Consider the following 26,234-nt stretch of genomic DNA (forward strand, 5'->3'; position numbering starts at 1 on the left):
CCACCGTACTGGAGTTGGGCTGGACCATGACCGGCTGCCGGGTGGTCTCGTTCCAGCTGACATCACAAAATCCTATTGAGTTTGAGGGAATAGTTGTCTGAGCAGTGGACACCATGGGTGGTTCCTATGGGTTCTCCTTGTAAAGTGTGAGAGGGATTACCTGATCTCCCATTAGTAACCTGCCGGAGTTCATGTCCAGGATACAGTTGTTCTTGGCTAGGAAATCCACGCCAAGCAAGATGTCATCTGTGATCGGTGCTTCACATACCGTCCAGGGGGTCACCGTGGTTCCTAACCCGATGAATAGGTCCTTAATTTCCCATACATTCTCCAGGTTGCCGGTGAATCCTCTGAGCTGTACCCTCGTACCCAGTATTAGTGGTCCATTCATGTGGTCCAGCAATCCTCTCCGGATCAGTGTCATAGTGGCGGCTGTATCCACAACTGCTCTTATGGACGTTCCATTCAAGGTCACGGGTATGGTGAGACTACTCCCTTCCGAGACTACCAACTTTATTTCCCTATGAGGGGACGGATCCCTGAACCACTTGTTTGATGGTGACGGTGAGCAGGACCGAGTAGGAAAACCTTTCTGGCGGTCGGGGGACATGGAATTGTTCACCTGGACGCGGCTGTTGTCTGCGCTGCCCTGGCTCTTACCATTACCCTACCCTGGTGGCGTAGATTCCGGTCCCTAGGCAGAAATTGACGCCCTTCATCACCCGTTGACTGTTCGAAACGCCGCGGGGATCCCTCATACCCAGGAGAGCGAGGTCTCCTGTCGGGATTACGATTCCCTTCGCGATAAGGATAAGATCATGCAAGCGTGTAAGTCGTAAGACAGTTGCTTCGACATTTCAAAGCACTACGACCAGAAAACACATGAAATTAACTCTTACCTCTTAAGGATGCATACACGCTATATACTAGTAATTAAAAGGTTATGTTTCAAGTGTCATGTGTTGTGACAACACGGGTACATTTGTATATAGCTATATTCAATATATGAGATGTAATCACTCAATCAAATCCGTCACGCTCGAGATACCTTAAGCTTGTCAGCACCTTCGACGACAAACGCTCGAGTTAAGCTAGAGGCGTGGTCAACACCACTAACATTGATAAAATGGGTACAAATAATGATCTTATATTACCACGTTATAATTATCGTCCCGAACCACATTATTCACAACTGACCAATATTTATTTCACAATCATAGATCTGACATCAATATTTTATTCGAGGGCAATATGATCCATAGACAATCGATATTACCATTAGATGAGTGATTCATGAAGATATCGAGCCCTCTTGGTTATCTATTACATCAAACATTCAGTAAATATTATTGTCATAAAGCGTTATTGTTGTTTGAAGGAAAACTTTCCAGTGGTCATTATGACAATCCCATCGGCGTTTTAAATACGTCCACGCAAGGGTGGCCGTCCTCCTCCTCGCCGCCGCCGTGGCCACCGTCGTCACCATCATCATCGTTGCGCCTACCGTTTCATCGATCTGTTGTAGATTACATATTGAATAAAATATCCATGAAGTACTCGTGTCAATTAAATAGTCGTGACAAACCTACCTGTTCTCTGTATTCATTAGCCAGGGGCCAATCACCTGCTGACAATGTATTATAAAGCCTTCGCTACATATCATCACCTATACCGATAGCCAACACCTACAATCGCGCGTGGTGTACCTGTCCTCTATACCATCTACGGTCCTAATTAGTCTGATTCTACGACAGGTAGAACGACCATATTCATGCATGTCAAATATACATTTGGCTCTATAAAGTTAAGAATGTCCAATTCAAGACTTCATGATTGAATGTACGGAAAATACACTTTAAACGGAAAACATGAATGTGAGGACTAGGAAGTGAGCTGACCATTAGTGAGATATGAGGGGCATTTTGACATTACTTGTTATTTCAATCCTTGTTGTTTCTGTCCAATCAACGGCCAACACAACAACGCTAAGACTTCTTCTACTTCTACCAGAGCGGAGAGGAAACTTTTACTATCCATTCGGAATGGAGAAGACGGGCGCAGCAGGTGAGTAGGATATACCTAATGTCAGTTTATCTATATTTAACACATTAATTGATTATTTTTATAATTTACTTTTCATTCAGTTTTTTCATCATGAATACAATGTACAATACATAGCTTTCTCACACATATACACACACGCACACACACACCAAGGCTTGTATAAATTCAATCAATTACTGAATTTGTATAAATTAAAGATATTCAAAATTACCATAAGAAAATTATATAAATCTACTATATTATTGTTGCATATCATGTACAGAGGCTTTTACAGTAGTTCATTAATCACATACACACATTTATACACACACACATATGTCCCATACAATATATATTTATATTTTTTTTTAATTTTTAATTTCTAAATACATTTTAATACATAAATTCATAAGAACCACACCCACAAAAACACATCTCACCATCAAAATATCCTACTCCTCATCATCATCATCCTCAACATCATAATATCATCCTCATCCTTATCATTATCATCATGATTTTCTCGGCATAGTATATATCATCATCATACACATCCTCCTCCTCCTCCCCTGATCAATCCGTTTCTGTGTTGTTCATAATTGACCACACTCCACTCTGATAAATACCAGTTATATCTAGCATATACAAAAACAAACATACCGGTCGTGCAACATTACATTATACATTATACATATACAATCCCACCTTTGCACACAACCACGCACACTCTTCACTTGTTCAAAGAAAAAGAGGAAATATTTGTGAAAAAAGAGAGAGAAAATGCCTGAGAGAGAGGAGAGAGTGAAGTAGACAAACACAATGACAGGTGGACAGACGCCTTGACATTAACAGACACAAGATACCAAAGATATACATATATGTAATATACTCAGGTTTGATTAATTCACCCCTTCCATCTATTTCTATTCTTTACATCTGAAAAAATGCTGCTGCTATCATTTGTATCATTTGTACGACATAATTTTCCAATAATAATAATGTGGCTATATTTAACGTAGACGATGTGGGTAGTGTCTATATAGAATATTAGGTCAAAACATTACGTGATACTGTAGTTAGTGTAGCTATTACCTTGTATTACATAGTGTTACAACCTTAATCATAATCTTCATTGTCATTCGCTAGAATCTTTGTTTTATGAATACCTAGTGTACTTCGAAACCTTATCATATGTGTCATTTGCTTGATAATGTAAACATTTTAAAACTTAAGTGTGATGTAAGTAAAAGAGCGAACTACCTGAACTTGGTCTTGTTAATAAAAACCGGGTGCCGACGATGAAGACGCTTACTATCCCGTAACACATGGTCATATTGTCTTTGATTTTGACGTCGAATAACGATTGGGATTCCTTAGTTGTTTTTGGTTTACTAACGGTCATTTGTACACGAAAAAAAGACTTTTAAGTGGAAACAAACAAGACGGTGGATATCTGCATATCACGTGATAACATCTACTTCCGGAAACAACACCAACTTGGAGAGCGAGGTAAGTTGATACTTAGGAATTTGTGGGAATTATGGTAGTTAAGCGAGTTTTTGTGCGTGACATCAATGTGCCATAAAATGTTACTAAAACAAAGGATAACAATGTCGACTTTAACAATAGCGTAAGATATATAATATCGCATTATTGCTTCAAATGAAACCGTCTTCAGGAAGAGGCCCCCGACGGGGATTTTATTTACATAATATCCATTTTTTGACATAAGCGTTTGCTTTAGGGTAATTGAAAGCCACGAGCGTGGCAGATGAAACAAATGCTTCGGTATGTTTTTATTTCCTTAATTGGGACAATGCGTTTGGGAAAATGCTTATTTCGTTGTTCACACTTACCCACCAAAAATATCCGTATCTCAAATATTTTATAGTGATTTTCCTGACACAAACAGTTTTTTTAACGTTTCTAGATCCTTCATTATAGGCCTGTTCGTTTGAAATATTTTATAAGTACATGTACTTATCAAAATGATAGAAATCGATAGTTATGTAGTTATTTATCCCCCTAGCGCGAAGCTAGAAGGCAACCATATCACTATGTACATTTTTTACAATTAAAACCTGCCACACTACTCCCCCCTTTCAAATGTGTTTGCTCCCGAACACACAACCCAGGTTCTGTCTGCAACCTCTCATTCTCCTATAGCTTGCACTTGGAGTGGTCAACGGCACCAATTGTTACAGGAAAGAGAGTAGTGTGCCACCACCAGGGATCGAACCAGTGACCCTGGGCTTACTGGTCCGCCGCTCTATGGACCGAGCTAAAGGGAAATTCGCCCTAGCGCGAAGGCTAGAACGCGACCATATCACTATATACACTATTCACAATTACAACCTGCCATACTAGATATTTTTCTTACCTAAATTACATACCAAACACGATAGATAGATAGATAGATAGATAATCTTTAAATCCCCATTTCAATGAGATAACAAATATATTTTTATTACGACGCGAGTTCGAATCTTACGAAGGTCGCTTTTTTTTTTCATCCCCCTTTTTTTTAATTTTCAAAATCAATGCCATATGATAGATGTTCTTGATTGCAGTACTGTAGTGCCTGTAAAGAAATGTATATTTTATCAACAAAATAATGCAATACTCAAGAAATAAATTACAAGGTTTTTCCCGGGGTTTCTTTGCCGTTTTTCTATTAGAAAGAGGTAGATCTCAGAACTAAACAGTACATGGTAGATTAGAAATAATCAACATTGACTCGTGTATTGTTGCATGATATACAACTCGGACGAGGATATTTTGCAATTTAAATTAATAACTCAGGCCTGCGGCCTTCGTTATTAATTTAATTGCAAAAAATCCTCGTCCTCGTTGTATATCCTGCAACAATACACGAATCAGCGTTAATTATTTCTTAAATAATACACACTCGTGTCAATAATACACGCTCGTGAGTCACGGCTGTTACAATGTTATGTCTCTAATATTCACCCATGATTAATACGGTTACTGTAGCCGAGTGGGCTAATGGGTTAGTCTCTTCACTTTTTATCACGACGCGAGTTCGAATCCTACGAAGGCCGCTTTTTTTCATCCCTATTTTATTTAAATTTTTTAAATCAATGCCATATGATAGATGTTCTTGATTGTAGTACTGTAGTGCATGTAAAGAAATGTATACATTATCAACAAAATAATGCAATACTCAAGAAATAAATTACAAGGTTTTCCCGGGGTTTCTTTGCCGTTTTTCTATTAGGAAGAGGTAGATCTCAAAACTAATCAGTACATGGTAGAATAGAAATAATCAACTTTGACTCGTGTATTCGGAACTCGGACTCGGATATTTTGCAATTTTAATTATTAACTCAGGCCTGCGGCCTTCGTTATTAATTTAATTCCAAAATATCCTCGTCCTCGTTGTATATCCTGCAACAATACACGAATCATCGTTAATTATTTCTTAAATGAACGCTTGTTGTTGGTCAAATATGTTGTCAATCTTGTGTCAAATATTTGTTTCCATAGAAAAACATCCTCTCCTGTACATAGCTTATTCCAAAGGAAAAGCTTGGACTGTTGAATTTTCGTGTTAATCTCACGAAGGCCTAATGAGGCTATGGTTACTGCGTTCGGAGAACAAGTGTCGAAACCCTGTATTCTACGTGCGGCTTTACGTTGGAGTATTTCGATGTTATTTAACGAATAGTTAGAAAAATTGCTCCACAATTCACAACCGAATAAGAGAGATGGTGAAATTTTCCTTTTCCATATCGACACACTTATGACGGGGCTCATTCCGTTTTTGTAGACTCCAATTGAAATGAAGCTATTCAGTTTATTTCTATTTTTATTAATGGATTCTCGTATAGCAAGATCGCTTTTGAGGTTTTCATTAAAGATGATTCCCGCATATATTTTCGAATTTTCAATTGGAAGTTGTTCCTGGCCGAGCGATACTTTGCATTTTCCAACGTCGATCCTTCTTCTGTCAGGACGAAAAAGCACAGCTGCACTTTTGGTGGAGTTGTAATTAAGCCTTCATTTACGCGAGTAGTTGTATACAATATCAAGGAGCCGTTGCAACGTTATGTTACATCCAGATATGACACAAGTATCATCCGCTAGTAGTATACAAGGAACATGTATGTTTTCAACCAATATACCGTTTTGTGACAAATCTAGTTCCTGCGCTAGACCGTCAATCATGACGAGAAACATCCAGGTAGATATGGTTCGGCCTTGACCGACGCTCTGTGTGACGTAGTAGGGTTCCGACATTTTCCCACCATAGAGTACCATGGCTTTCACATTTTGAAATGAATCATACAGGAGTCTCCATGTTTTAGAATCTTTTCCAAGCTGGTAAAGTTTGTAGAAAAGACCTGCTATCCAAATACTATTAAAAGCTTTCTGGTTGTCCAAAAAGGCTATACATACCAGAGAAGACGTCTCCATATAGCGAGATATACTTTCATGAAGAATGAATCCTGCCGTGATACTACCGTGATAATACCACATCCCCGGCGAAAACCTTGTTGGAATTTAGAAGAGAAATTATTCATCTCTGAGAACAGAACTAACCACATATAAATTATTTTTCCGAAGAGTTTTTGAATTACCGACATTAGTGTTATATCCCTATAACTGTTAAGCCTGTCTTTGTTATTTCCTTTATATAACGTTACAACTATCCCCGACTTGAAATGTTCTGGACAGATTTCACTTTGTATAATATTGTTATATATTTTCACCAGTAATTCCACAATAATATCAGCCAGACATTGGAGATGTTCGACAGATATCCTGTCGTGACCAGCTGCTTTTCCTCTACCCATCAGCTTCAGCTCAAACAAAATATCTTCTATTGTTATTGGTGTATCAAGGATCGTCTCAACGTTGTTAAATGTCTGTACGCGTAAATTTGCTACTTCTGATTCAATGCGATTTTTGAAATCTTCGTCATAATGATCCATGTGTGTTGGACTACTTACATGTTTATAGTGCTGGAACCATACATCTTTCAACGTTTCGGGATCACGCACAATCTCACCATTGATACGTAGTTCGCTACATGACTCCTTTCGGGCGTTCTTTGAACGCATGACCTTGAAAATTGTTCCAGCGCCTATTTCTGCGGCCGCCATGAGGTCTTCATTTTGTTTGTTGAGGCAGATTTCTCTAGCCTAAAATAAAAAGATGTACAATGTAAATCTATTCCCTAATTGACAGTAATTGTAATAAACCGTTTTATTATAACCAATTTGTTGTGCAAGGAAAATTCATGTGGTGATAGATCTATTTGGATAGTATTAGCTGTCTGCATATTTTTTATTGTTACTAATATGTTCAATGCCAATACATCATCATTATACATCTGTATCTTTATGCATGCATCTGTGTCAACGTATACTGGTAATGCTTTTATTTTCAGGATATTGAAGCCCTATGCCTCAATGAAGCGGTGCTTGCTATTGCTATTTCCCAATGGTTATGGAATGACCTGATGGCACTAGAGGATGACGAGGAGACAACAAAGGGGTTCATGCATGCTGCCTTCCGCCAGTTTGTCCTCTGGCTGCATCACCGACTTTGGGCTGGGGTTCCCTTGATCCGTTTGGACCATACATGTTGACCTTTATTCTTCTGTGAAGTCTGGTGATAGAAATTTCATACCTGCAAACATTGTCACCAGCCGAAATTTTGTATAAGCATAAAGATTGATTCATTTACAATTACTTTCCTGAAAAAAACAACAATAAATATTACACTAAAACTCATAGTAGTATTTCATAAGAACAATTGTAAAACTAAAGCAAGACCACTTTTAATTTTCGCCGCCCTCCCCTGAATTTTGCCGGACATATTGATCTTTTAACATAATGCCCTTTAGTATCTATACCCTTTTGCCAGTGGTGTTAAGAGTTTCGATGCCACTTTTATAGAACTCCTTTTCTTGGCTGTTCCGAAAGTCATCCTCTGCATGTATGACGTCATCATCGGACTGAAAGTGGGTGCCTGAAATACATGTAGCTGTTTTCAGTTTTGGAAATAGATGAAAGTCTCATGAAGCGATATCAGGCGAATAAGGCGGATGCTAAATCAATTTAAATTTAAATCGTGAATGACAGCCATGGAAATGACAGAATTGTGAACAGGAGTATTGTCCTGATGGAATAACACACCTTTAATGAGCTTTCCGTGGCGCTTTAGTATAATATTTCCCCTAAACTGCCTCAGATGTGAAGACTATTATGTGCCATCGATTGTTTTTCCCTTTTGGGGATAATCTGTCAGCAGTATACAATCTGCATCCCGGAAAAACGAGGCCATAACATTCCAAGCTGATGGAACAGACTTTACCTTCTTTGGTGGGGGAGAGCCAGGGTGCTTCCATTGTTTCGATTGTTGTTTGGCCTCTGGAGTAAAATGATGGACCCATGTTTCATCGCCCAAGGTGACAAATCTCTGAAGAAATTTGGCAGGATCTTCCTCAAAAAGGTTAGGATTAGCTTGCGATAATGTGCGCCTAGTGTGCTTCTAATCAACTGTCAGAAGTCTTGGTACCCTTCGGGCCGAAAGCTTTCTCGATACAAAATTCTCGGTCAGAATAGAATGTACTCTTTCCTGTGAAATGCCAACTCTACTGGCTATATATCTTTCTGTGACTCGTCTGTCAGTCATAACAATATCATGCACTTTATTGAACATTTCTGGGGTTGCAACATTGACAGGCCTTCCAGGACGGGGGTCATCCTAAAGGCTCTGTCGAACGCGCTGAAACTCTGCCACCCACCTTTTCACTGTAGCATATGAAGGGTCATCTTTCCCTAGTGTCGCTACCATATCACTATGGATATTCTTAGGTGTTAAACCTTTTTTATGCAAATATTGGATCACTGCTCTTTCACCGATTTTGTATATTTTGCAAAAGCCGCTTGTCTTGTTTACTTTAAAGTGCTACCTCGTCGATATAAAATATCCAAATTAAGCCAGTCCCTGGGTACACGGTCCTATATAGTCAGAGAATAGTAGGACTTAAAAAGAGCATCATTGAGTACCTCCTTCAAAACGAGGCTCACAACATATCAATCATCCCTCGTATATATAGGGTCCAAACAATAGTAATGCTTTACCTACCCCTCTTCCGCGTTACTGTATATTTTATAGTCAGGCACAACCCACCCCATCCCTACCATTTCGCTTACAATCTCCTCACACATCAGCATGTAATTTGTCAATTTTAAAGTTTATTTTTTTCCATAACTAGTCTTAGGCAGGAAGATCCTTTGTGGCAAAACTCTTTGGCAAATTAATCATCGGGGATTATTCTCTGCCAGTGTAACATAACTCGACATTCCTCTCCAATATTCCAGTCGACATTCTACAACTCGTTCAGCCAGGTCATTTAGGTACCCACGGTCTTTTTCCTCCCCGACGGCTGCCACTGCCCATCGTTTGCGCTTTTTGTTGAAGGTTATGTGCATCCTGAAGTTCAATTGTATAGTTATAATGTTTTGAAATTACAATTTTGTTTTCCAAAATGTCAAAAGATAACTGATGATAGAATAATAAATTTCCCCGAAATATGTCATTCGAAAGATGTCTGATGTGATGTAAAGGTTTTGCAAAAACTGATGTGAACATTAAAATGTTGTACCAGGTATATGTTGAGGTTGTAATACAATATATATCCCTTTATCATTCAAATAAAAAAGGTGTCATGATATTTTTTGTTTGTGGTACTTTGTGTTAGCATCATTGCTATTCTAGTAAGATAAATTATATATATATATATTGTTTTTCTGTTTCTTTTTGTTATTTTTTTTATATATTTATATATATATTTAATTCAAAAACCCATCGACCCACAGATGGCATTGGCTTTGGAATTAAACACTCTTTACAGAAAAGATTATCCAGAACTTAGGCTATAGTTGTGTGGTGCCAAGGGAGACACAAGAAGTATACTGATGTGGAAAAAGGTTTTTGGACTGCCAAATCAGATTTTTTTTATCCTGAACCAAGTGACTTGTAAACCCAATTACTTAAATTCTTATCGAGTACTACAATCTGTGTGTGTTGATTTTTATGTCTCGGCCAGCATGATAGTTCTATGGCTGGTAGCTGGTATCTGACCTTATAATGCATAGGTTGTGTGTAGAAGTATCGCGTAGCTGCATACATCAGTATAAGTTGGTCGAAGCTCTCCAGCAAGACAGTACTTCTGTAAAGTTTATCTAAAAAGAAAACAAATCAGCACAACTAATGCATTACCATAAGGGGAAGTTTGCTGTCACAGCAATAACGTGTGAGGTTGGATGATCTAGTATAATAATGATAATGGAACATTATTGGTTTTGCTTATCACTGAGATTCAAGGTAACTTTGAACAAGTGACTATTGAGAAATTTTATATCAGCTCCGATAAAAACAAATCTACACTAATTTATGTCTAATAATAATGTACAGTGATGAAGCACTGATGATCTGAATGAAGATCTTGTGAAGTAGATATAATTTCTATTAGTCAATTTGTGTGGGGACACGATAAGCTCAGTTGGTACTGTAGAGCATATGCTTCTCAACATTGTGATCAAAATCAAAGAGTTTTGGGTTCGAATCCATCCTGGGGCAGTTTGTAATATAATATTTATGGGCGTGGCCTGTGCTACCCAGATCTCCCACACTTGTCTAAACAAGGAAACCCTCCCTCAAATTTGATTGAACTGCTGGATTTACATGAATACTGCATTTGATTTGCAATGTAATGACAACCGGTATAATCTTTTCTTTACTTGCATAATACATGTAAAAGTTATATACCTGAAATTCAGATAGTATTGTTCAGAATCCTCATGTCGTATTTAAGTCAATTGTTCGGAGAGTTTCCTGTGCCTAACTGCCTTTCTCTAACCAACTTTTCTCCTTTTTGTTCTGTTGCCACCTCCACGAGGCAAAATCCACTGGACCAGTGTACATCTACAATGTACCCTGAAAATAAAATGAACGGTTCAACATATTTGTATGCAATTATCATACAATGAGTTGCCAATAAGATGATCATGCGTTGATTATAAGTACATACTACTGTATCAGACAATATAGTATCCCTGTCCCATACATGGTTTGCTGTATATTGCAAGGAACAGAATTCCAGAAAAGAACATACTATGGGATAAGCTGTCTACTTTGCTGACATGTAATAAATTCTGTGGTTGCCGGGCGGGGTTCTAAAAGTTGCCAGACGTGCCATCTCTGTATGTTGTATATCAGGTTCTGGTAATGATTAATGTCCAAAAATTCGTATTTCGATTTGAAATCAAACCACATGGTACGGTTCTCAGTTTCAGGCTAATTACAATTACAAAAATAAAATTGTCAAGAAAAATATTGAAAAAGGAGTTCCCTTAGCATATTTATTTATTCAAATGTTATTTAAGAAATAATTAACGATGATTCGTGTATTGTTGCAGGATATACAACGAGGACGAGGATATTTTGCAATTAATTAATAACGAAGGCCGCAGGCCTGAGTTATTAATTAAAATTGCAAAATATCTGAGTCCTCCGTAGGATTCGAACTCGCGTCGTGATAAAAAATTATTGAAAGACTAACCCATTAGCCCACTCGGCTATAGTAACCTTTTGTAAAATGGGTGAATATTAGGTATATAAAATTGTAACAGCTGTGACTCACGAGCGTGTATTATTTGCACGAGCGTGGGTTATTGGAAAATAATACATGGTTTTAAACCAATCAAAACTGGCGTTGCATAGCAAACATGGTAGAATATTCAATAATAGTGCTTCATTAGAAAAGTACCGTGTCCTTATTAGGTGATGCATGCAAATTTATGTAACTGTCTGTACTTACTGTGAAATCGCATTCATCCTCAGCCTTACACATTACAGGCATGCCAAAATGATTTGCAATGTAACATGCCCATTTCTGCAAATCGCTTCCTATTGTTGGGATGTCTGTTTCAAATAAAATGGAGGCATTTAACTGGTTCCCATGTCATTTGCCCACCATACATCTTGCTGCCATATCGACTATAACAACATTAAAACCACTGTTTATTGCTTAAATGAATACAGTATAAAAACATCGTTTCAGGCTCCGATTTTCTACACATTACAACAGTTAAATATTAATACGCCTGAAAAATAGCCCGTTACATTTCTGTAAATTGTGTTTTCTTTGCCATCTGTTCACATGAAATAATTCTAATTCAAAAAGTAATTACCCTAATGTAAATATATGAATTAAATGAATTTATATAGCAAAATGCATTCAATCCCCATGAAAAAGTTATGAATGCTTAACTCATCAAACACGTGACAGCTCTTCACAGCTGGGGGCTAATCCATATATGTGAGTGCCGGTATGGATAAGAGACGTTGACATTTACTTCTATATTGTCAGAGAACTAATTGTTTACTATACAATGTGATTTTATCAGCTCACCCAGAATGTCTACTAATTATTACTAACCAATGTATTTCCCGAACACATGCTGGAAAATGTCGTGGGTGGAATATGAACAATTGCTCATGGTTCATTCTGCACAATGTTAAAATCAGATATACATTCATAAAACTAATGAAAGGATTTGTTTTGGATCAGCATTTCCGTATATCTATGGCATACTGGCCGGGTATGATAACACATGCTTTTGATAGATGAATGCTGATAAGAATAACGGAAATGACTTGTGGTCTTCATCCTGATATCAATGAAAAATACGAGCAAAGTACGGTTAATTAACTTTCCAGAACACCTGGGTCCTTAGTTATAAAACCATTCCCATGCTCAATTTCACATTTTGTGCTCAGGCTCAAATTCTTTTGGTGATTAATCTGATATCTGAATTACTTTTTTAAAAACCATTTAAACGGAATTGTGGAACGACTTCAAGTGAGATGTCATTTTCTATGTTTTTTTAGCCTGCTATTTCTTAATTTATTTAAGTTAAAAAAAGCTGATTTGAGCACATATTTTATGTTTGAGCATGAGAAAGGTTATATCAATACTGCCGAGGTCTTTTTCTGCTTCCGATATATTTAAGCTATGTAATGAATGTGAATATTTGTGCTTTATAGTGCGACTTTTGCTTCTTACACATATTTACTTGTGCAATATCAATATACTGTATGGTGCTTATTAATGTCCTGTGGTATTCCATTGTTAATATTCCGGTAGTTACCTATAGACATGATATACGGTAAAGGACACTAATCATAATCAAATGTGATTTAAAGGACTATAAATAACATCTAAAGCGTGCCCAGTATGACGTCATGACTGTAGCCAAGGGGATGGTGACATGTGAATATCAAAATGGCTGTTTAGAATTTCCATCTAAGGATTGCTCTGGTGGAAATGAATACGTCATGATAGTAAAGGAATAAAACTTAATACACATTTGTACAATATAGCAAAATGTGTTGTACAATATAGCAAAATGTGTTGTAGAATATAGCAAAATATGTTGTACAATATAGCAAAATGTGTTGTACAATATAGCAAAATGTGTTGTACAATATAGCAAAATGTGTTGTACAATGTAGCAAAATGTGTTGTAGAATATAGCAAAATGTGTTGTACAATGTAGCAAAATGTGTTGTAGAATATAGCAAAATGTGTTGTACAATGTAGCAAAATGTGTTGTACAATGTAGCAAAATGTGTTGCACAATGTAGCAAAATATGTTGTACAATATAGCAAAATGTGTTGTACAATGTAGCAAAATGTGTTGTACAATATAGCAAAATGTGTTGTACAATGTAGCAAAATGTGTTGTACAATATAGCAAAATGTGTTGTACAATGTAGCAAAATGTGTTGTACAATATAGCAAAATGTGTTGTACAATATAGCAAAATGTGTTGTACAATATAGCAAAATGTGTTGTACAATATAGCAAAATGTGTTGTACAATATAGCAAAATGTGTTGTACAATATAGCAAAATGTGTTGTACAATGTAGCAAAATGTGTTGTACAATATAGCAAAATGTGTTGTACAATATAGCAAAATGTGTTGTACAATATAGCAAAATGTGTTGTAGAATATAGCAAAATGTGTTGTACAATATAGCAAAATGTGTTGTACAATGTAGCAAAATGTGTTGTACAATATAGCAAAATGTGTTGTAGAATATAGCAAAATGTGTTGTACAATGTAGCAAAATGTGTTGTACAATGTAGCAAAATATGTTGTACAATATTTAAGGATTAACATAAATTATTTTTTCTGTTATACAGTCATAACAGAAAAAACTGGAGTGTACTCTAAATAAACCGCGAAGCGGTTTATGAAGAGAGTACACTCCAGTTTTTTATGTTATGACTGTATAACAGAAAAAATAATTTATGTTAATTCTTATAATTTAATTTCGTCTTATACACACCAAGATATTTCACTTTCTTTGGTGAACTCTTTTCTGTGATAAATTATTACGCAACATCATCAGCCAATCAAAAATGACGTTACATTTCGCAACGTCAAAAATTTTGTTATGGAGGTATAACAAAATTATTTCCGCCAATGAAAATGCGTGTTTCATTCAAAATTAAATTATAGCAAAATATGTTGTTCAATGTAGCAAAATATGTTGAGAATACAACATATAAAACATATTTCACTGTTATTTGATATCTTCGAAGGACTATTTTAATGTTTAGTTATCAGCGAATTTGCTGTAAGTTTATGATTTCAGTCAAAATAATCAAAAGGAATTAAGGGTTTAAATGTTTATTTCATCAGTAATAGTGAATCTTAATTTAATAAATCAAGTTTAGACTAAAATGCAAAATATGATGCTAATTGAGGGACATCAGGAGGCCTTTATACACAGCCCTTCAAATATGACAGAATCAAATAATAGTCCATCAGCGTCACAAATGGCTTCTTCAGGAACCCTATCAGGCTTCTAACATGTCACGTATAGCATGTCACGTATAACATGTCACTGTAACATGTCACGTATAACATGTCACTATAACATGTCACGTATAACATGTCACTATAACATGTCACGTATAACATGTCACTATAACATGTCACTCGAACATGTCACGTATAACATGTCACTATAACATGTCACGTATAACATGTCACGTATAACATGTCACGTATAACATGTCACTATAACATGTCACTTATAATATGTCACTATAACATGTCACGTATAACATGTCACGTATAACATGTCACGTATAACATGTCACGTATAACATGTCATGTATAACATGTCACTATAACATATCACTATAACATGTCACGTATAACATGTCACGTATAACATGTCACTATAACATGTCACTATAACATGTCACTATAACATGTCACTATAACATGTCACTATAACATGTCACTATAACATGCCACTATAACATGTCACGTATAACATGTCACTATAACATGTCATGTATAACATGTCACGTATAACATGTCACGTATAACATGTCACTATAACATGTCATGTATAACATGTCACTATAACATGTCACTTATAACATGTCACTCAAACATGTCACGTATAACATGTCACTATAACATGTCACTATAACATGTCACTATAACATGTCACTATAACATGTCACGTATAACATGTCACGTATAACATGTCACTATAACATGTCACTATAACATGTCACTATAACATGTCACTATAACATGCCACTTATAACATGTCACTACAACATGTCACGTATAACATATCACTATAACATGTCACGTATAACATGTCACATATAACATGTCACGATAAAATGTCACGTATAACATGTCACGTATAACATGTCACTTATAACATGTCACTATAACATGTCACGTATAACATGTCACTATAACATGCCACTTATAACATGTCACTATAACATGTCACGATAAAATGTCACGTATAACATGTCACGTATAACATGTCACGTATAACATGTCACTATAACATGTCACGTATAACATGTCACGTATAACATGTCACTATAACATGTCACTATAACATGTCACTATAACGTGTCACGTATAACATGTCACTTATAACATGTCACGTATAACATGTCACTATAACATGTCACTATAACATGTCACTATAACATGTCACGTATAACATGTCACTATAACATGTCACTATAACATGTCACTATAACATGTCACTATAACATGTCACTATAACATGTCACATATAACATGTCACTATAACATGTCACGTATAACATGTCACGTATAACATGTCACTATAACATGTCACGTATAACATGTCACTATAACATGTCACTATAACATGTCACTATAACATGTCACTATAACATGTCACTATAACATGTCACTATAACATGTCACTATAACATGTTACGTATAACATGTCACTATAACATGTCACGTATAACATGTCACGTATAACATGTCACTATAACATATCACTATAACATGTCACTATAACATGTCACTATAACATGTCACTATAACATGTCACTATAACATGTCACTATAACATGTCACTATAACATGTCACGAATAGCAAGTCACGTATAACATGTCACTATAACATGTCACTATAACGTGTCACTATAACATGTCACGTATAACATGTCACTATAACATGTCACGTATAACATGTCACTATAACATGTCACGTATAACATGTCGCGTATAACATGTCACTATAACATGTCACTATAACATGTCACTATAACATGTCACGAATAGCAAGTCACGTATAACATGTCACTATAACATGTCACTATAACGTGTCACTATAACATGTCACGTATAACATGTCACTATAACATGTCACGTATAACATGTCACGTATAACATGTCACTATAACATGTCACGTATAACATGTCACTATAACATGTCACTATAACATGTCACTATAACATGTCACTATAACATGTTACGTATAACATGTTACGTATAACATGTCACGTATAACATGTCACTATAACATGTCACTATAACATGTCACTATAACATGTCACTATAACATGTCACGTATAACATGTCACTATAACATGTCACTATAACGTGTCACTATAACATGTCACTATAACATGTCACGTATAACATGTCACTATAACATGTCACGTATAACATGTCACTATAACATGTCACTATAACATGTCACTATAACATGTCACGTATAACATGTCACTATAACATGTCACGTATAACATGTCACTATAACATGTCACGATAAAATGTCATGTATAACATGTCACTATAACATGTCACGTATAACATGTCACTATAACATGTCACGTATAACATGTCACGTATAACATGTCACGTATAACATGTCACGTATAACATGTCACTATAACATGTCACGTATAACATGTCACGTATAACATGTCACATATAACATGTCACTATAACATGTCACTCGAACATGTCACGTATAACATGTCACGTATAACATGTCACTATAACATGTCACTATAACATGTCACTATAACATGTCACTATAACATGTCACGTATAACATGTCACTATAACGTGTCACTATAACATGTCACTATAACATGTCACGTATAACATGTCACGTATAACATGTCACGTATAACATGTCACTATAACATGTCACTTATAAAATGTCACTATAACATGTCATGTATAACGTGTCACTATAACATGTCACTATAACATGTCACGTATAACATGTCACTATAACATGTCACGTATAATATGTCACTATAACGTGTCACTATAACATGTCACTATAACATGTCACGTATAACATGTCACGTATAACATGTCACTATAACATGTCACGTATAACATGTCACTATAACATGTCACGTATAACGTGTCACTATAACATGTCACGTATAACATGTCACGTATAACATGTCACGTATAACATGTCACTATAACATGTCACGTATAACATGTCACTATAACATGTCACGTATAACGTGTCACTATAACGTGTCACTATAACATGTCACTATAACATGTCACGTATAACATGTCACGTATAACATGTCACTATAACATGTCACGTATAACATGTCACGAATAGCATGTCACGTATAACATGTCACGAATAGCATGTCACGTATAACATGTCACGTATAACATGTCACTATAACATGTCACGTATAACATGTCACTATAACATGTCACGTATAACATGTCACTATAACATGTCGCGTATAACATGTCACTATAACATGTCAAGTATAACATGTCACGTATAACATGTCACTATAACATGTCACTATAACATGTCACGTATAACATGTCACGTATAACATGTCACTATAACATGTCACTATAACATGTCACGTATAACATGTCACGTATAACATGTCACGTATAACATGTCACTATAACATGTCAATATAACATGTCACTATAACATGTCACTATAACATGTCACGTATAACATGTCACGTATAACATGTCACTATAACATGTCACTATAACATGTCACGTATAACATGTCACTATAACATGTCACTATAACATGTCACTATAACATGTCACGTATAACGTGTCACTATAACATGTCACGTATAACATGTCACTATAACATGTCACGTATAACGTGTCACTATAACGTGTCACTATAACATGTCACTATAACATGTCACGTATAACATGTCACTATAACATGTCACTTATAATATGTCACTATAACATGTCACGTATAACATGTCACGTATAACATGTCACGTATAACATGTCACGTATAACGTGTCACTATAACGTGTCACTATAACATGTCACTATAACATGTCACGTATAACATGTCACGTATAACATGTCACTTATAACATGTCACTCGAACATGTCACTATAACATGTTACGTATAACATGTCACGTATAACATGTCACTATAACGTGTCACTATAACATGTCACGTATAACATGTTACGTATAACATATCACTTATAACATGTCACTATAACATGTCACTCGAACATGTCACGTATAACATGTCACTATAACATGTCACTATAACATGTCACGTATAACATGTCACTCGAACATGTCACTATAACATGTCACTATAACATGTCACTTATAACATGTCACGTATAACATGTCACTATAACATGTCACATATAACATGTCACTATAACATGTCACGTATAACATGTAACATATAACATGTCACTATAACATGTCACGTATAACATGTCACTATAACATGTCACTTATAACATGTCGCGTATAACATGTCACGTATAACATGTCACGAATAGCAAGTCACGTATCACATGTCACTATAAAATGTCACGTATAACATGTCACGAATAGCATGTCACTATAACATGTCATGTATAACGTGTCACGTAAAAATGCTTTTTAACTAAGATGTTCTATGATTTTCAATAGAGACTGGTTGACAAAAGCCCAGTACATGTACAATGTATAACAAATTATACTATGACCTGTCGGTAAAAAAAAACATCTTACCTATCAAAAATCCTTTCTTCGAGCAGTACTGCAATGTTTAATAATTTCACAGTTATTTCGAGAGAAAACTGAAAATAGATATATCCTTCTTAGTACATTGTCCAGTATGTATAAATCAATACAATACGATCATAAAAACTAAACTCAAAATCTGACAAAACGAGGCCAAACAACAGAAAGCTCATACATGTGAAGGAAAGCGTAAATCTAAATGTAAAGCAACAAAACGAGACCATGAAGAATAATACCACGTGTTATGGAAGGTTAAACGTCTTCTACTCTATTTCATCGACGGCGCCTTACATTTCCAAAGCAACCGGCACTTTGAATTCAAGTCTCTGAATTCCTAAATTTTATAGAAAATGGGATGACAGTCTACATGTGATGGGTGTGTGAAGATGTCCGCTATGAGATCTTATCATATAGACGTACAATTTGTGTATACTATCAACGGATCTCAACGAAACACGTTAAAGGATATGGTGACGTCGTCCGTCGTTCATGTTGGAAAAACAATAACATAGCCTCATAATAAACCAATAATGGATATATGAAATACATAAAAACAATGATGTTAGCTATAGCTTAGTTTATATACTCTTTACAGTGTATGTAGCCTTAGATGACATAAACACCGACGGACTTCTTCAAAACATCACCATAGAAGTGGACAGGATCAACACAAAGTGTAATGACGTGTACGGGCTGGGTGAGTATGGCAGTGATTGGTCACCTCTGGTCAGGTAGGAGATTCCCAGAATAGTGTGGACTGTCTGGGTACAATGAGCATGACTTAAACTGTAACCTTACACGTATCGCAGGCGTCTGGTTCTGGTTCCTGTTAATAGAAAAAAAATTAAAGTAGGAGTAGGGTCTCATATATATATATATATATATATTTTACAAACCGGAAGCAGACGCCTGTGTATATAGTAATATAACGGCGAATATCGCCAAAGCTAGTATTCCTAATGACATAAACTTCTGTTGGACGTGTGATCATGACAATGGTAGTCTTTCACTCTTCTGAGTTCTTATTTAAGTTTACACTTTTGTTTTTATCTATTTCCGGATGTGTTTATCAAACCTAATACAATTGTTATATTCATGTCTGTAGACTCTTTCTTTTGTAATAAATTTAGGTGTGTCTTAAAATTCACAAAATCCACGTCTTAATCGTACTCCTAAGCTGTGTGGTCATCGCGAATATATTTTATTGTTTGATTTCTGTCACGTTTGTTCCTATCCAATATCATTATATTTTGTAGTGCAATTTGTGTCACGTTTGTTCCTATCCAATATCAATATATTTTATAGTGTGAATTCTTTTACGTTTTTCTTTTGTCCAATATCAATATATTCTATAGTGCGATTGCTGTCATGTTTTTTTGTCCAATATCATTTTTGTCGTGTCCTTGATAGTGTCTTGGAATTATCCGTTGTCGACATTCTGGTTGTTACTTATGTGTTGTAATAGAGAATGTCATGATGTACACTAATTATAATCAAATTTAATTAACAGGACTGTAAATAAAGTCCAAACTCTGTATTACTGAATGTCTTTAAAATAGCAAAAATGTGTGAAACTTGACATCAAGATATCTTTTTTCTCGTCAATGCTAGGTATGGTTAGTGACCATCTACACGCGCACACATACCACGGTATTATTGGTCCGCAGTGCTCGGGGGTGTGTCGTCACATTGGCAGGTTGGCTGCGTACCACAATCTTCCCTGTTTGACAGGCGTCTGCCAAGATACGGAAATGCTCAACAAAGGCACGTTCAAGGTACATTATATAAATAGATTTATTCACAATCAATCTTATCTATATGTTAGCTTTTTCAGGTTGATCACAAACGTCAGAAACATACTAGTTTATTAATAAAATCTAGATAAAATTGCCGGGTAAGTTTTTCATCCCTCATAAAAAACCTTTCATAACACTGATTTATGAGTTTAGATTGTCTTAAATGGGGTTTGTTTTTCTTATGTATTGTCAGCTGTCATAAGCTTCTGATATAGTGTTTACCAACGCTGTCAGTTATCTATCTAAGCAGGATTTGTTCATAGAATTATTGGACATCAAAGCGTTGCTGAAGATCACGAAATGGTAGTTTTTCAACATAACTATCTCATTAGGGATACATATGACGACAAACTTGCTATAATTTTCGTGTATTACCGTTCATTAGAACTGATATAATGGAAAATCTACCTCTTCATAAGCATATTAGTCAAATCATAGCGTGGTTGTAACATATGCATTAGATGAAGTGAGCGTGATATAACATGGTCACGTAATTCCTTCGGTCTATCCCAGGGTAGCAATATGTGTGTATTGTGGTAGTTTGTATATATGTAACAAATGTTTATGATATCGATTATCGTTTTATGATAGAAAACCTTTCTTTTTCTGAGAGCGACTTGTAGATATAAATAAATATCCCTGATTTTGCGCGGTTAATTTACATGGCTATATTCAGCCATCGGCAGTCTCTCATATACCCATTAACTGACACCCGCTGTTTGTACTGTACAGAGGTAATATAATCGGGAGCCTGAAGTTGGTTCCGAGTTCCGAGTTCCGTTTAAGTTCCGTTTAAGAAAAACGGAACTAGGAACCAGTTCCGAGTTCCGTTTAAGTAAAACGGAACTGGGAACCACTCGGAACCAACTTCAGGCTCCCATATAATCGACCTTTTGTATGAAACCTTTCTCTAATCATACATATCATGTTCGTAAAGCTGTCCTTTTCGGTGTCATGTTGTATTCCATTTGTTTTGATGTATGTCCTTTGCCCGTATCTACCCAGTAGAAGATTATGTCGTGCGTTTTATACGTCTATAAAGTACTGATTGATTTAGAGAATGACATATCTAAATGAATTTCGTAATGCAAAGATTTTCATATCTGTATACCATTAAAGATATATATATATATATATATATATATATATATATATAGAATAAAGTTGAAATGTCCATGTGACGGTAAATAATAATAAAATAAAAAGCCAAACACAGATCTGCTGTCTCCCTAGTACTTTCGCGGCTACATTCTGCCGCTCTTCAGGGGATTATGAATTTTATTCGGTACATCCTATGACGTCATAGTTTGATGACGTCATAATAGTAGGGTACATAATTTATAAAACACTTATTTGTCCAGTTTACAAGGGTTGAGACCAACTATATGATACGGTTTAAACAAACCAATCCATTAAAAACTTGATTGGAGCAATTACATCGTATAGATCTGTACAACAAATCTATAGATCCGTACTCCGTACTCAAATTAAAACTGGTCATGGTATACAAAGATTTTGCCGTATATTACATGTAAAATAGTGTAAATTTTCAATATCTAATTGTGTTAGTAAACACTATCAAACATAAGTTTTATATTTGTACATAAAAACATTACACACAAAATGTGCAAGATAATATACGTGTATACATGTACATGTACATGTGCATTCGGTAAGTTACTGAGAAATCTATTGTATACATAATTTATTTTGTCCTATCACGTTCAGAATTTAACATCGGCTTCATTAGCTGTATGAAAAACATTTCTTTATTCTCTCTTTGTAATACATCAGAGTTGGACATTTGGTAAATTGGCAAAACAAAAAAATTGTCATCAGCACATTTATGACACTGTTCGTTAACAGTCAAATATCGCAAGTGTTCCGTTCTTGTTTGCTGGCGGTGTAAGGTCATACGTTTTCGTAATTCCATGCCAGTCTGACCAATATAAAAGTCTGAACATTTACTGCATATTAGAGCATATATTACATTTTTTGAAGTACAATTCATATCAGTTTTAATTTTGAAATGAAAACCATTTTTGAATGTATAACTTTGACAGTCTATAATAATATCGCATGTTTTACATCGCTTTTGCATACATTTTGTGACAGATGTTTCTCTTACTTCAGAATCAAATTTTGAAGCACATAAGATACGTTTAAGATTTTTTGGTTGACGTTTACAATTTATGATTTTCTTTTTATTGAGTATAGATTTCATTCTTTCGCTGTTTTTCAAAAAATCCTCGCTACCTCTAACACTAGGAAATATATTATAATTGCTTGGGTTGTATGTACTTACAAAAGGAATAATGTTACAGGAACCTAGCTTATCCTGTGTGTGTAACTGAATTGGTCCCTCTTTCTTAGCTCTTGCTATCCCGTGGTCTATAATTTCACGCGGATAATGTTGATTTCGTAGATAATGGATTAAATTCTCCAAGCGTTTACTTAGAGTGTTTTCATCACTGACAATCGATATCAAGCGGGAAGCTAGACTGAATGGAATATTAAGCTTGATATGCTTAGCATGATTTGAAAAAAAATCAAGATAATTATGTGAATCAGTGGTCTTACAGTATAAGTCAGTTACGATTTTACCATTTTCAATTTGTACGTATATATCTAGAAATGCAAGTTTCACTGAACTACACTCCATGGTATATTGTATATCAGGATGTAACATATTAAGTTCCCGAAAAAAATTGTCTATATCTTTATCTGACTGCCAGATTATAAAACAATCATCCAGAAATCTGATAAAATTCTTCCTTAAATATTCCGCTTGCATTTGGTCTCTTTTTTCAATATGTCTATAAAGAATTTCCTCTAGATAGCCAATAACCAAAGTGGCATATGTAGGGGCTACCTTCGTGCCCATGGCTGTTCCTTTACATTGCTGGTAATATTTATTATCGAAATAAAATACATTTCTTTTCAATACAATTCCCAAAGCCTCTAAAATAAATAAATTATTCATTCGATTATCAGTAGTATTTGGATGTTTTTCCAACCAGAATTTTACGGCCTTCAAACCAAGATCCGTAGGGATGTTAGTATATAAACTGACTACATCAAACGAGATTAATTTACTTCCAGGTAAAACTTCTTTTGGTAACCTTGTTAAAAAGTCAAAATCATCTTTAACAAAACTGGGTACTTTTGAACAAAGTGGTTTTAGAATTATATCTAGAAAATGACTTAAACGCTGGGTCACACTATTTGGACCACCGACGATCGGTCTAAATTTTAAGTCGTCAGGACAATGTACAGTAATATACTCTGAGTTCTGTTCTTTTATTGCATTTGTAATAAGACTACTTTTGTGGATCTTAGGCAAGCCATAAAAATAACTAGTTTTAAATGAGAAATTAGTTAGATAATCTATCTCTTCCTCATGCAGTTTGTCACCTTCTCTATTGATCAAATCAAATATCAGTTTGAACGTTTGTTCATCCTGTTCCGAATTACATTCAATATAAAATTCTTCATTAGATAACATTTCCTTTACCTTATTAGCGTAATACTCAGTATCCATGACAACAACAGCGCCACCCTTATCGCCCTCCTTTATAATGATTGATCTGTCTTTAGCTAAAGTATCTTGTGCTTTTTTTTTTATTATAAGACAAATTACTTCTCTTCTTTTTAACAGGAAGTGGATGTTTTTTTAATCTAGATATAGTTTCTTCCAAAAAAACATCTTCACATTTAGGTGGATTATATTTTGACTTATTTCTCACTAGCGGTATATTATCTGTGGAAAGATCGTCATTCTCTGAAAAATATTTTTCTTCTAATCGTAATTGTCTACAAAATCGCGAAATATCACACTCTAATTCTTTTTTATCAAATTTTGGAGTAGGACAAAATTTAAGACCTTTTTTAAGTAAACTAATTTCATTTTCTGTTAAAATGCGAGATGACAAATTGATTACTTTTGGCAGTACCTCTGGCGTTTGAGTTAATGATTCCTGTCCTTTCCTCCGCCCTTTATTTGATGATGGCGCTTTTCCAAAAAAGACTGTCGGGAAAGTCTACCAATATATGTAGTGCCATCTTTGGTGACCGGAAGTGATACTGGTGATGATGATGGACTCTCTAACTTCTTCCTAGGTCTCAGTACCCTCTTAGAAACTGGTGTCCTGGTCATTTTGGTTGGTATTTCAACTCTCTTCGGTTTGCCGTTCATTATAATCGGAGATTGAGGCCTTGGTGACGGTGTTCTGATTGCATCAGAATACAATCCTGGGCTTTCTTGTTCCGGATGTTCGGTATCCCTGTTCATTGTTGGACTTTTCTGTTTATTTTGTGGTTTTTGTTGTATTGGTGTTGGATTTCCAACTGAGACCAATTTATCTCCATATCTGTCTACATAGTTACTGTACCATTCTTTCTTCTTTTCCCATATATTAGCAGAACGATCCTCTTCCAATGCGCATCCAGTATCCTATTTTGACATTAATGCATCCGCAACAGACGGTTCGAAATGTCCCTTTTTCACATGTTATTGTGATCAAATTCCGCATATTCTCATCAAATTCAAATACCTTTTCACTGAGCCTTCTCTCTCTATTCGTCAGCAATTTGATCTCCGCCTCTGTCTGTAAAATGACAGTGTTGGTTCTGATCTTCGTGTCCTCCTCCGCCTCCTTAGGAATGTCCTTGGGTCGGAATTTCATTTACAAATGACGTTATGGTCCTTTAACGCACATTGATATTATTTATATTCATTTTCTAATCGAGTATAGTGTAGTTGCGTTTGGTGTAGCTCTCATTCCGTTAGTTTGGGAAGTAACTGGAACAATAACGTCAGTATTCAGGCAGTGAGACGTCATCATAACGATAACATACTCAAATGTTAAGTCTCCATACACATATTACATCCTCTAGTCTTTGAATTACAGTGAGGGACGCGGGGTAGTATCATTAATGTCAAATATTTGTGATTGTTATTTGGTCT

The 26,234-nt window shown here is 35.5% G+C and overlaps 1 pseudogene; it reads left to right on the plus strand.

Moving 5' to 3' along the window:
- The first annotated feature begins 1,689 nt into the window (after positions 1 to 1,689).
- The window catches only part of LOC117333182, a 48,533-nt pseudogene continuing 23,988 nt past the window's right edge, over positions 1,690 to 26,234 (plus strand).

Source organism: Pecten maximus, chromosome 8 (assembly GCF_902652985.1).
Source record: "Pecten maximus chromosome 8, xPecMax1.1, whole genome shotgun sequence".
NCBI lineage: Eukaryota > Metazoa > Mollusca > Bivalvia > Pectinida > Pectinidae > Pecten > Pecten maximus.